Source organism: Phragmites australis, chromosome 3, assembly GCF_958298935.1.
Source record: "Phragmites australis chromosome 3, lpPhrAust1.1, whole genome shotgun sequence".
NCBI lineage: Eukaryota > Viridiplantae > Streptophyta > Magnoliopsida > Poales > Poaceae > Phragmites > Phragmites australis.
The window spans coordinates 2,034,130-2,046,289 of NC_084923.1; positions in this window are offsets into that span (position 1 = coordinate 2,034,130).

Genomic DNA, 12,160 nt, shown 5'->3' on the forward strand with positions numbered 1-12,160 from the left:
TTCATTTTTCTTCTTTTACTATGCTGCGTAGATCACTCGCTGTCCGTGTCTACGGAATCCTTTGGCAACATTGGATGATTGCAACGGGGGGAAACCTCTTTTTTTTTCACTGAACGGGAAACAATTTCAGTGCCACGCGAAAATTAGTTTTCTTCGTGGCGAAGCTCTTATCGGCGAAGAGATTTTCGAGCATGTGAAGGGCTGCATTGAACGGAGGCAATTAGAAACTGTCGATTGCGGGGGTTCGCAGGATTTGATGACGCTGGCAGATGTACGCTCTCGCTTTCTTTTCTCTTTCGTTGCCGACAAATTCTTGTCTTGGATTCTCCTGGGCGGTTAAGAAGCTCCTCATTCGTAGCTCCCACAGGACCCACCTCTTCCTCGTTTCGTGTAACCGCCGGCACGTGTCGCCTCCGCCTGCTCTGTCTCCTCCGGCGCGTGCCCGTCGTCGACGAGCACGGCCGCCGTAAGCGTGTGCCGTGTCCTCTGCCCATTGCCTCCGGTGTCCGGTCATAACGGATTCTAAGTTTTTTTTTTTTTTTTGCGAATTACGGATCCTAAGTTTCTAACACAACCAAACAGCCTCACTAGCCATGGTACTATCTGCTGCATGCATTGCACCGTACAGTAAAATCTTCATGCTAACGGGAAGTGCTCCATCTGTGTTAGTGAAAACTTCAATTTTTTCGTGTGTCACGCCCTTTCGTGTACCACTCTTATAATTCAGTTATCAACATAAGGGCCTCTCGAAGCCGAGCCGGTCATATGTCAGATAAGAGCATGTGATCTACTGTACATGCAGACTTGAGCTGAGCTTGTGCTGAGCGTGTTTTGCTCCCAGTTTGCATTGCAATTTTGCTTCGCATCCCTTCACGAAGGCCTAAAAAGGCCTGGAAACTAAAGCCCACATATACACAACCAGGTATGGCCCATTCATTCTCTTTCACGGCCCATTCCTCTCAAACTATTAAAAAAGTAGGCCCAAAAAAGCAACAAACAGCCCATGACACTTCTGCCCTGCCCGTCTAACGGCAGCCGGTGTCACGCATACGCGACGGCGACCTCAGCTCAGTTGGGCAGTGACAACCCGACCGCGACATGCGAGAGAGCCGGCAGCGTCTGCTCGTTGGATCGTACGCGACTTGGAGCTTGGAAGAACACCGGAGACCGGGCCAGACTAGCGGTCTAGCGACCAGTACCACTGTTTCCTCTTTTCCTTCGACGACTCGTGAACGTCTGAACGCCACCGACCACTCAGCCGTGGCCGTGCGTTCATATTGGCCTCCTATCCCATCGATGGGCCCTGGCACAGCCACAGCCAGTTCAGTATGAATGTGCAAGACCATGCGATAATTTTAGCCATTACTAATATCTGCAAGCTAGCCAACAAGCTGCAGTAGTAGTTGGTGTCCTGGATTCCTCCCCTTGCAAGTAGAATCTCTTATCTATACATCGAAACAAAAATCAAGGACCGTCATTGTTAGGTAGGAAAAAAAATGTAGGAGTACTACCTGCCGCGATCGGTGTAACGCGCATGCACGTCCTGCGCCCCCTAAGTTTTCAATTAGTTTTGACCTGGCGCTGTGGTCGTGGTCTCTCTCTGATATAACCATCTCGATCGATCGGTCACGACTACCCATTACTGCAGCTAACAACCGCTGTCATCTACACGTACTACTTAAATCAGATAGGTTTAGGTAATGAAATGAAAACGAGTACTAGCCGCTTATATATAGAGAGAGAGGGGAAGCATATTTGGTACTCCAAAATTATGTACTCATATGTACATATCTCATTACGTAGAAAGTATTTTATGTGATAAATAATATATATATATATATATATATATATATATATATATATATATATATATATATATGAAGTATGTGAGTATATAAGATTATTCAAGTGGTATGTATAGTTTTTTTTATGTGGTTTGTATTTTTTTAGTGTATTATATTTTATGTACAAATACAAAGGTATTATTAAAATCTAATAAAATTGATGGACTTTTTTCTATTTTTTTATGTAGTTTACATTGGAGTATCTTAGAATGAGAAAATAAGTATACTTATAGTGACAAAGGAGTACATCCAGTTCATTTATATATTATATCATAGCAGGGGGTATGTACTCATGGGAGTACAGACTATATATATATATTATGATGTGTTACTATTCTGTGCCTATACGCAGCGTATGTGCAGCATGCATGCACACAGACACAGAATAACTAACTCACGAGTTGCAACTCGCCGTATACTGTATTGTAACTGCACACATGCCCAACGCGCTCCCCTCCACCTACCCCGCGTGTCCACTGGATGACCTAATATGTTCACACCTCGTGAGCAGCGATTTGCAGCCAGTTACAACTAGATGAGTAGATGAGTTATAACATATAGTATAGAGTGATTGCAATTACAGATAGAGCGGTTACAACTATTAGTTGCAATCACAGACAGAGCGATTACAACTATATGCATGTTGCAACTAGATTGTCTACTATGTTGTAAGTGTAGTGTTTACCATATTGTAACTATTTTTAGTTGCATGATACAATTAATTTGATTTTATTTTCTCATGTTACAACTGTACTGCTTGACCATGTTGCAACTGTAGTGTTTAGAATGTTGTAACTAAAGAGTTCACCATGTTGTAACTAAAGTGTCTACCACCACCAAAGAACACTGCAGTTCACCATGTTGTAACTGCAATGTTCATCATGTTGTAATTACGATATTCACCATATTGCAACTATATGGATGTAACTCCTTTATGATTCTAAAACTTCATCAAAATATAGTCTTGATTGATCTTATTTTGTTAAGTATATTTTTTTCCAACAATATGCATCAAACAGAACGAGAATCGGATCTGTGGTTCTAAAGATATTGCATTTTAACGATTCGAATCAACAAAAGATTTTTCGCATGCAACGCTCTTGCGGGTGGATGGTGGGTGACGTGGCACAAACTGGTTGGCTGACTCATGTTGTTTGGTGCATGTTGGAAGTCGAGTTGTAACTGGTGTATGTAACAAGTTGTAACTCGTAATTCTTTGGATTGTAACTGATGGTTGCAAGATGTGCGCAGTGTGAATGGTAGCTGCGCATAGACGCAGAATAATCTCCCACATACGGGAGTATGTACTACATTAACTAAGAAGTATATTTGGTACTCCCGGGAGTATGTACTCCCACATACGTATCTTATTACATATGAAATATCTCGTGTGATAAATGGTATGTATATGGAGCATGTGAGTATATTAGATCATCCAAGTGGTATGTATAGTTTTTTAGTGGTTTGCATATATTTTTTGAGTGTATTACATTCTTTGTACAAATACAAAGGTATTATCAAAATCTAATTAAATTGGTTGACTTCTTTTCTATTTTTTTATGTAGTTCACATTCGAGTATTTAAAAATTAGTATATAAGTATAGTAATAGTGACAAATGAGTATATCCAATTTATATATGTGATATATTATAGTAAGAGTATATACTCTGGGAGTACAGACAAATTTCTCTCTCTATATATATATATCCAAATACTACACCATCTAGTTAGGAATGTGATAGGTATTGTAAAAAATGACGCGCCATAGCGGAGTGATGAAGTTGATCGGACGACAGCAGGATGCGATTAGCACACACTTAACGCATGACATGAGGTGTCACGTCAGGATTATTACCTAAACACAACCGAGTAGATTAGTGTGAACGTGTGGCCCACACGCATGTGGTCGCACAGTCACACTGTGGCTTCTCTTCGGCAACCGCTCGATTGATCGATGAGGTGAGCATCTTCGCCGGCGGCCTGACACACGCATGTGGTCGCACACTCACACTGTGGCTTCTCTTCGGCAACCGCTCGGTTGATCGATGAGGCGAGCATCTTCGCCGGTGGCCGGCAGGCCACAAGATCTGCTCTTGGAGTTGGCGTGTCCTCTCGGACGTACACACATCAATTCTGGCAGCCGTCACATGCCGGTATTAGGAGCGGACCCTCTCTATAGGCATGGTGGGATGGCCGCCTTAGCTAACAGCCAGCAGCAATACCCTGACCCCTCCTCCTTCGAGTCCTGCTCCTGCCTATCCACCGCATCTAGGCGATTGGAGGCGGAAAAGAAGCAGCACTGGGCGCTATCTAGCTGAGGGTGACAGAAATTGGCGAGGGGAACGAAAGGCAAAGGTGATATGGGCTTAGTGGTGTAACATACTGAGTTGAACATGTTTATTTAGTTTCAAATTTAAACTTTTTAGGGTTAATTAATCTAACTAAGGTTAAGAAGATAAATATGTGGATGGATATTTGTACCTTCATGTACATTAGATGTGCTAAGTTGAATAAGTGTTCCAAATAGCACAAGAGTCAATTCCAAAGTTATCTTTACATTAGGATGGTTCATATGCTCTGGTTGAGATTCTTATAGTTCTTTTTGGGGTGGATTGAAATGAATTCTCTCTCAATTTCAAAACCTACTCTTAGATTCTATTCAGCTCAAATCCAATTCAAATTCAAATTCTTGGATTTAAATCATCTTCAAAAAGTCTCGAGATCCAAAGATCAGATATTCTAAATGAAGTTGATCTAGATTCAAAATCAAATCCAAATCCAAATACCTTAATTTGAATTCAAACTTTATCCTTATCCTAATTAATTCTTTTTCCTCTTCTCGGGCCGAATTCATCTTCTTCTCTCTTTCGGCCCAGCTCCTTCTCTTCTCCCGCGCGCGCGCAGCCCAGCTAGGCGGCCCACCAGTCGTTCTATCTCCCGCGTGCCGCGCCCGGCCCATGCACGCCCGTGCTGGCCAACCCACGCGCGTGCTCGCATCGTCTTCTCCCTTCTCCCTCCTCCACCTCACGCTCACGCCGCGCTGGTCGCCACTCCACTCCGTGAAAGATCTCCCGACCGGCTCCCCGTGCTTCGCTCTCTCTCTTCTCTCTCGCGCGCACATCCTCTCTCCTCTCATGCCCTACACGCGCGACTTCCGTAACCCCGCCCATGCTTGGCCGGCGTAGACGGCCCATACCCTGGAGAAAAAGGTGGGCGCCGATCGCCACCTCGCCGCCGCCGTCCTCGTGACGCCAGCCCACGCGCACCGCCTCTCTCCTCCTATCCCTTCCCTCTATAAATAGCATGCTCAGTCTCTCTCTCACCCCTTCCCCGTTTCACCATCCACGCCACTGCCGCCGTCGCGACCTCGCCGTCATCAATGCGCCGACCACGTGCTGTCAAGGAGCTTCAGGACCTTGCCGCCATCCTTGTGCTGTCGTCCAATCGCCGGAAGCCCGACCGAGCCAGTAGCCGAGAGCCGCCGCCATCGCCCCTTCGAAAAATCACTGGCCGTCGCCCCGCTTGTCGCCGTTCCTGCGCTTGGTGAGCCTCCCAGTTCCCTCTTGCGTCTGCGTAGGTAGCGTGTAATGAAGGGTTGCGGGTAGGCTACGCTAGCATAAAATAAATTTTCTCTACCGCATTCAACCAGGAAGCCATGCGAGTAGGGGATCATGAATCGTTACCACTTGACGAGCAGTGCAGCGGAAGAAGAGTTGGAGCAGACCAATCCAACGTCGTGCGCGTCAAGTAGTCAATCGTCAACCTCGTCCCGAGCACGTCCCGAGCACCTTCCGAGTACTCGCGGGTACGTCCCGAGTACTCCCGAGCAGATCAGCACCGCAATAGTAGCAGCGCCTCTACGGTATCCACACGTACAAGGATGGAATCACCGTGCGCCGGTGTGCTAGCACCGCGCGCCCGGCTAGGGTTTCGAAGGGAGTTCGGGAATAGGAGGCGGCCAGGGTTTCTGATAAACTCAATGCGCCTTGGCTCCTTCCTATTCTTATATAGAGCACGCTAATGGGCCTTTAATCAACATTAAAGCCCATTATGACTCTAAATCCTAATGGTCCTTTAATCAATATTAAAGCCCATTAGCAGATTCAATCCGCAAACTCAATCGCCTCTAGGGCATATCACTAACATGTAAGTGTCCCCGGGGCTCCCTCGTAGCTTATCGTCGTGCGCTGCTGTGTGACTGGCTCTGCCGTTGTCGCCATTATCACTGCCAACGTGTTTCTTCTCCATAAGTGCGGTCGGTCGTCACGCCATGATACCTAGAGGCGCTAGGCCTCTCTTCTGTGTAGGTTGGCCCCTCCCCGTGTAAGGGAGGTGCTGCCCAGCTCTGGTCGCGTTGTTGCCCCTCTTCGGCTGCCATCTGGTGGTGCTCTCGCCAGCGGCCACCATCGACGTGCTCCCCGTCGCATCCGCCGTACCGCGTACAAGACCGGCATCAACTTCCCATCACGAAACCATGACGAAATCATAGCGCCGGCGAGCTTCTCCGTGCGCGCCGCCGTGAATTTCTCACTACCGGCCATTCTTTCCCCTCCCCTCTTCCGCTCGCGCTGCGCTAGCATGCCTGCGTAGCTCAGCCTGGCTCGGCCCAGTGGCCGGCCTAGCCAGCCCAACCGCTAACAGGCCATACCCCATGGGCCAGCCCAGCTCCAGCCCAGCTCCCTTAGCCCAGTAACCACCAGCCCAAGACCCGAGTGGGCTAGCACTGTGCAAAGGTATGGTCACGCTTGAATAGACTCCGGGTGCATGAGTATTGATGAGTTAGTATGTGGACTAGATATCCGTGTGATGAGATTTTTGGCTCACTCCGACAGAAGCTGTGTGGTACTAGAGGTACATCAGATGTGATAAAAGGGACTGCAGAGTGAGGTATAGCCCCTCCCAGGACCGAGAAACCCTAGATTCAACTCGTTGTGTATTTTTGAACTACTTAAAATATTTTGAAGTGGATCATAGTTAATACAATTGGTAATATCCATAAACTGCTTTACGCTTAAATCTAAACCGTAAAACTTATCCCTGAATGAATCCTTTATGCATCTATCAACACCTTGAGGTAGTATAAGGCTTGCTGAGTACCTTTCGTACTCACTCTTGCTATAATTCAGATGAAGATCTCGATGCCGATTTCGCCGCAAGTGAAGCCGGGGACGAAGAATAGTCTCTGAAGTCGCGTTCGCACCCTCGCTGTTTGTGGCTTGGGTTTCTTCTGTGGTGTGTTTTCATGGCTGCTAGATCAGGCTTGTAATATTTGGTGTGATTTGTAAGGCTTTTGTACCTAGAACCCTATTATCTACCTACGAAGTTTGACTGTGATACCACAACTATTATATTGTGCGTATCAGCTTCGTAATCCAGGGACTGATACATGTGGCACAGGAGATCCCGGTAATAGGAGTCTTACAAGTGGGCTGGAGCAAACAACTAGTAAATAGAGCAATGGACCTAGAGCCCAGAACTGAGAGCACGTGAGCCCAAAGTTGATCCCCTTGCTGGCTTCCTCTTGCCCTCTCGCTTTTGCATGTCTTGTTCTCCGGGAGCTCGATTGCTTGATAAAAAAAAAGTGGGCAAGAAGAAAAACAAACAGTACAATTTTGTCACTGTTTAATTGAAAATTTTAGCAATTTAGCAGTTAGCAGTTAGATGTCTGATGATTGGCTCAATTACTTGGTGTTATGCTACATTGAGCAGTGGACTTTTAAAGCACACTTGATTGTGATAAATTAAGAAAAGATTTCAACTCATGAAAGACCAGAAAATGAACTTACCAATGAAACCTAGGTGCTTAGTGCTTTACTAGTGGTATGTATTTTGAATTACATGGTGCAAAAAATGTTACTTATTCTTCATGTTAAAAGTACCATCCTATGTTTACACACTAATTTGTGCGATTGCAGTGGGTTTGTGATTTTGGTTTAGTTTGTCACTCGAGTTCACCTCACCAAAAAAATTTAGCTGGGTCCGCCACTGGCCAGTATCGAAGATTAGTTTCTGATAATATATCTGTAAATTGACTATGTACTTTCAAGTACAGGGATTAATCAAGAGACGAGACACACGATGTATACAGGTTCGAGCCTTCAATTAGAGTAATATCCTACGTCCTGTAGGGGTACTACTGTTGTATATTGATGATCTCGAGTACAAGCAATGTGGCTAATACTATTACAAGAAGTAGATCATATCTAATCTAACATATGGCTAAAGTTGCCGAGTAGCTCCTCTGCTAACGTCTTGATACTTGCCTCCCTCCCTTCTTTTTCTCCCCCAACCTTTCCGCTTTATATAGTGGTGATGTACCAACTCCTATCCAGTCGTAGTCGATAGTGAGTTGTCTTCCTTATTGTCCAAGTAGATAGATCTGTTTTGGATACTGATTGTTCTGAGTTGGGTAACAAATCTAGACCTTCATAGTACGTACTTTCTTTATTCCAGTGTATTAGATACCGCTGATTCAGTTACATAATATCTGAAACTATCTAATATGTGTTATACATACCTTATCTATATATAATATACTCTTTATACGTATATATCTATAATTAGATATTTCACAGCAGGTGAGCAATGTAACATGGGCAACTTCACCACCTGCCGATGGTTCACATGTGCAAGACGTACGGTGCCCTGCGCGGTTTGGTGTCTGCAATATGGCAATGTCCTCAGTGTGTCGAGCAAATGATTGCTCAAGATTGAAATTTTCCTCTCAAGTAATCTTTGCCAGAAAAAAAAAGACCGTTTCAATTGCATAGTATGTATCAGGCAAAAGAGGAAAAAGAAAACCTTCCAACAACTTGTCGAATAAAAAGGAGTTAGTGTACTTACCAACATGTCAACATGCATGCTATCGTATGCAATAGCCATGTTCTGTAACAACATGGAAATGCACGAGTAGCTGCAAGCAATTTGCGGATGAAACAGCCAGGGAAGTATAGGATGTTGGTTCCTAGGTGACCGAACGAACATTTTCGTGCAATCCTCAGTAGAAATGAAAAGGAAGTTTCAAACGGAGCAGTCCTTTTCATCCTTTACGAAATGAGGTTGTCCATGTCATCCCATGCGTAGACCTGAATCAGAAAATGTGCGCCACGATTGTAGAGGCCACTCGCGAGTCACGAAACGATTCCTGAGGAGATTCGTTTCCTCGGCCTCCAAGCCATTCAACTGGAGTATCATTTGCTTGCCCTATCCAGTATAAGAAAAATCAATTATAAGCCATCGAAGTTGCATGACTCCCAAGGAAGATTTTGATATTTAATAATCAATTCCGACATTTTAAACGGGCCGGCAAGTGTGATATCAAACGCTGAAAAGATCTTACAAGTATACAACAGTGAATTTCTTTAGCAATACTTGAATGCAAGATTTCAATTTTGTTTCATACCAGTGAAAATACCGAAACTTGTGAAAAAAAATTCATTCTCTGTTTTATAGTTTCACCTATTAGTGAAAGAAAAATTTGAAATTAAATATTTTGTTCCCCTTCAAAATTTCCAAAATTAGTAAACTTTCAGTCAAATTTTAATCCTGTTGGAATGTGCTAGTAACTGCGAGCAATTTGCAGATGAAATACTCACGGAGATGGACGGATTTTTCCAACTAGTCCTTTTCAATGCTTTGCCGGAGAAGGCCGTCGATATCATCCCACACTTAATGACCGACCGGAGCAAAGACTTGGACTCGAGACCGACAACGTGACTACGCGAATCACTCCGTGTAAATTGCCTGGACCGGATGACTGACCGACCGGCTCACGGAATCAAACACGGGCAACCGGACTAGTTTCGCTGCCAGCGACGAGGACTTCGCCACTAGTTGCTGCGGCTTGCGAGTCTTTGACCGAAAGCTCCATGCAATTCGTAGAGCTCTAGCTACAAGCTTAAAGAAATTTATCATACTAGAGATAACGGTACACTAGAGATATTTAAATAAATTATCTTATTTATATTTTTAATTAAAAATATGTATTTTAATTATTTTATATTTATCTATAAATATCAAATCTTGAAATGTATCAGGAAGCCGGAACTCCGTCAAACAAAATCCAGTACCAAGCACAGGAGTGGATGGATGTGCGTCATGACTGTGAATTTAATAAGGTAAACTTTAGCTTGTTTATCGTTGTCAACCTGCAGCCTGTGCCTGTATTGGATGGTCAAATCTAATGCATGCGTGTACATTTTCTCAGTTCCAATAAGCCAGACGATAGGCGATTAATTTGTATGCAGAGTTGCGCAAAAGGGGATGCGTGCGAGGTCATAGTTGACTCAGCTGCTTGTGCTTTTTACTACATTCAGAGAAATTTTGCGCTGCCTTCTATTTTTTTCGAAAATAAAAGTTATTATTGATCTCACTCAATTACATCAAAGTGATACAATAGAGTTAAAAAACTTTCCGATCTCTACATAATAAGGATACACATAGCCAAACAAGAACATAAAAGCTTTAAACAAAGGTAGAAACAGGAGTCACTGTGGAGCGCCGATTCTTCGACTAGACCGCCACCCATTTTTCTGGGTAAAAAACTCTGTGACCACTTGCTCCAAGTGCTGACACGCCTGTGTAACCATACTCCGAGAATCCAGCCTCTGTAAGATGGCCCAGATACGGAGTCAGTGGGTATATCAGAAAATAACCTGCAAAGGTGAAGAAATATTCTTCTTATCAAAAAACATATCATTCCTGCATAGCAATAATGACCAACAAGTAGCAGCCACCCTAGCAGGACTTGTGGTTTCAAATCCTTCCTAATACCCCATAGCCAAGTACCGAACATATGAGATACACTATGAGGTATGAAAAGTTCTGAAAGCATTTGTATGATAGACCACACAGCACGGGCGACAACATTCAAAGAACATATATTTAATTGTCTCATCTTTGTGACAGAAACAACAATTCATACTACTTATCAATTTCGCTTAGCCAGATTATCTTTAGTTAGTACTACATCTATCAAGAAAAATCTTAATTTTGAGTGACACTTCAATTTTCAAATACGTTAGTTAACATTAGGAACATCACAATAAACTAAAGCAAGATTTACTAGAGGAGCGAGAGTAGAATCCAGATCTGACAGCCCAACTTTTATAAGGACATTTGGGCATAACTTTGTCGCTCTTGCCCAACAAAAAGATAAATGTGCAGTTGATACTGCTATAGTAGATTACGCCGCGTCGATCTAGATCCGATCAGCACCCTCAGCTAACAAAGATTAAGTGACCTATTACGTGACATGGACCGTGTCACATGATTGCACTGTTATGCTACTCTGCGATTCGTTCAGGTCCAGGCCAGCCAGCGAGATGTATCATCGTTCAAGTTTCATCGGCCAGATTTTATAAACTTCAAAGGCGAGGCGCTTCTACGTATGCAGAGTTGCAGAAACACCCCCCCCCCCTCATCCACCCAATCTAGGGCCTCTCTTTATATCTATATATAGCATGTATGGCTAATAATTTGTACAATAACAGATATGACTAGATCTAAAATAACAGTTAGTTTTACCAGGCCACACGGTAGGACATAAATGGTCTGTTTACTCTGGTCTATAAAAAATCAAATGATCTATCTGTCTAGTCTATTTGTTTGTTTGCCTATTTTATATTTTCTTACGTCCAGACAGTTCAGTTTCTTATGTTTAGTGGGACCACGACTCTAAGGCGTTTTGTATGCCTACAGCTTCGATCGAGGACATACGTTAACCATTGCTATATGAGTTTTTGTCGCTAATTTTTCTCTATAGTTTCTACTCTATCTCAAATAGATCTGACCCTTACTGAGATTGCACGTTTGAAATATAAAAAAATCTCCACTTGCTCTGACGATCAATGAGTCCAACGTTTGTATGTGATGCTGGCATCTGCGAGCAGATAGCTCCAAAGATACTATGGTTACACTATGGTTACATGCTACATGCTGCATGTACCAATGAGTAACTAGAATTGCACGTAACAAATTGTATATGGGCGTGTGAGTATCTCTACCTAGCTAGCATGTATTAACGTAAGTATACGTGCGTGCACTCTGATACTTCACAATTTTGTTCCCATGAGCATTTATGATAATTTTGTTCTAATTTACCATAAGAACGCATTCCAGTTTGTTCAAGGTTATCGTAAATACTTGTAAATTCTACCTAGAATATTATTTTTTAATTAATATATAAATATATAAATATTTATATTTAATAAAATTTCGTTTTTAATTTTCTCCGAGCCATTAAAATCTCAGTGTTGATGAGCTACCTGCAGATCGAACTAATTCATCACCTCAACTACTGTAACAAAGATGGTACT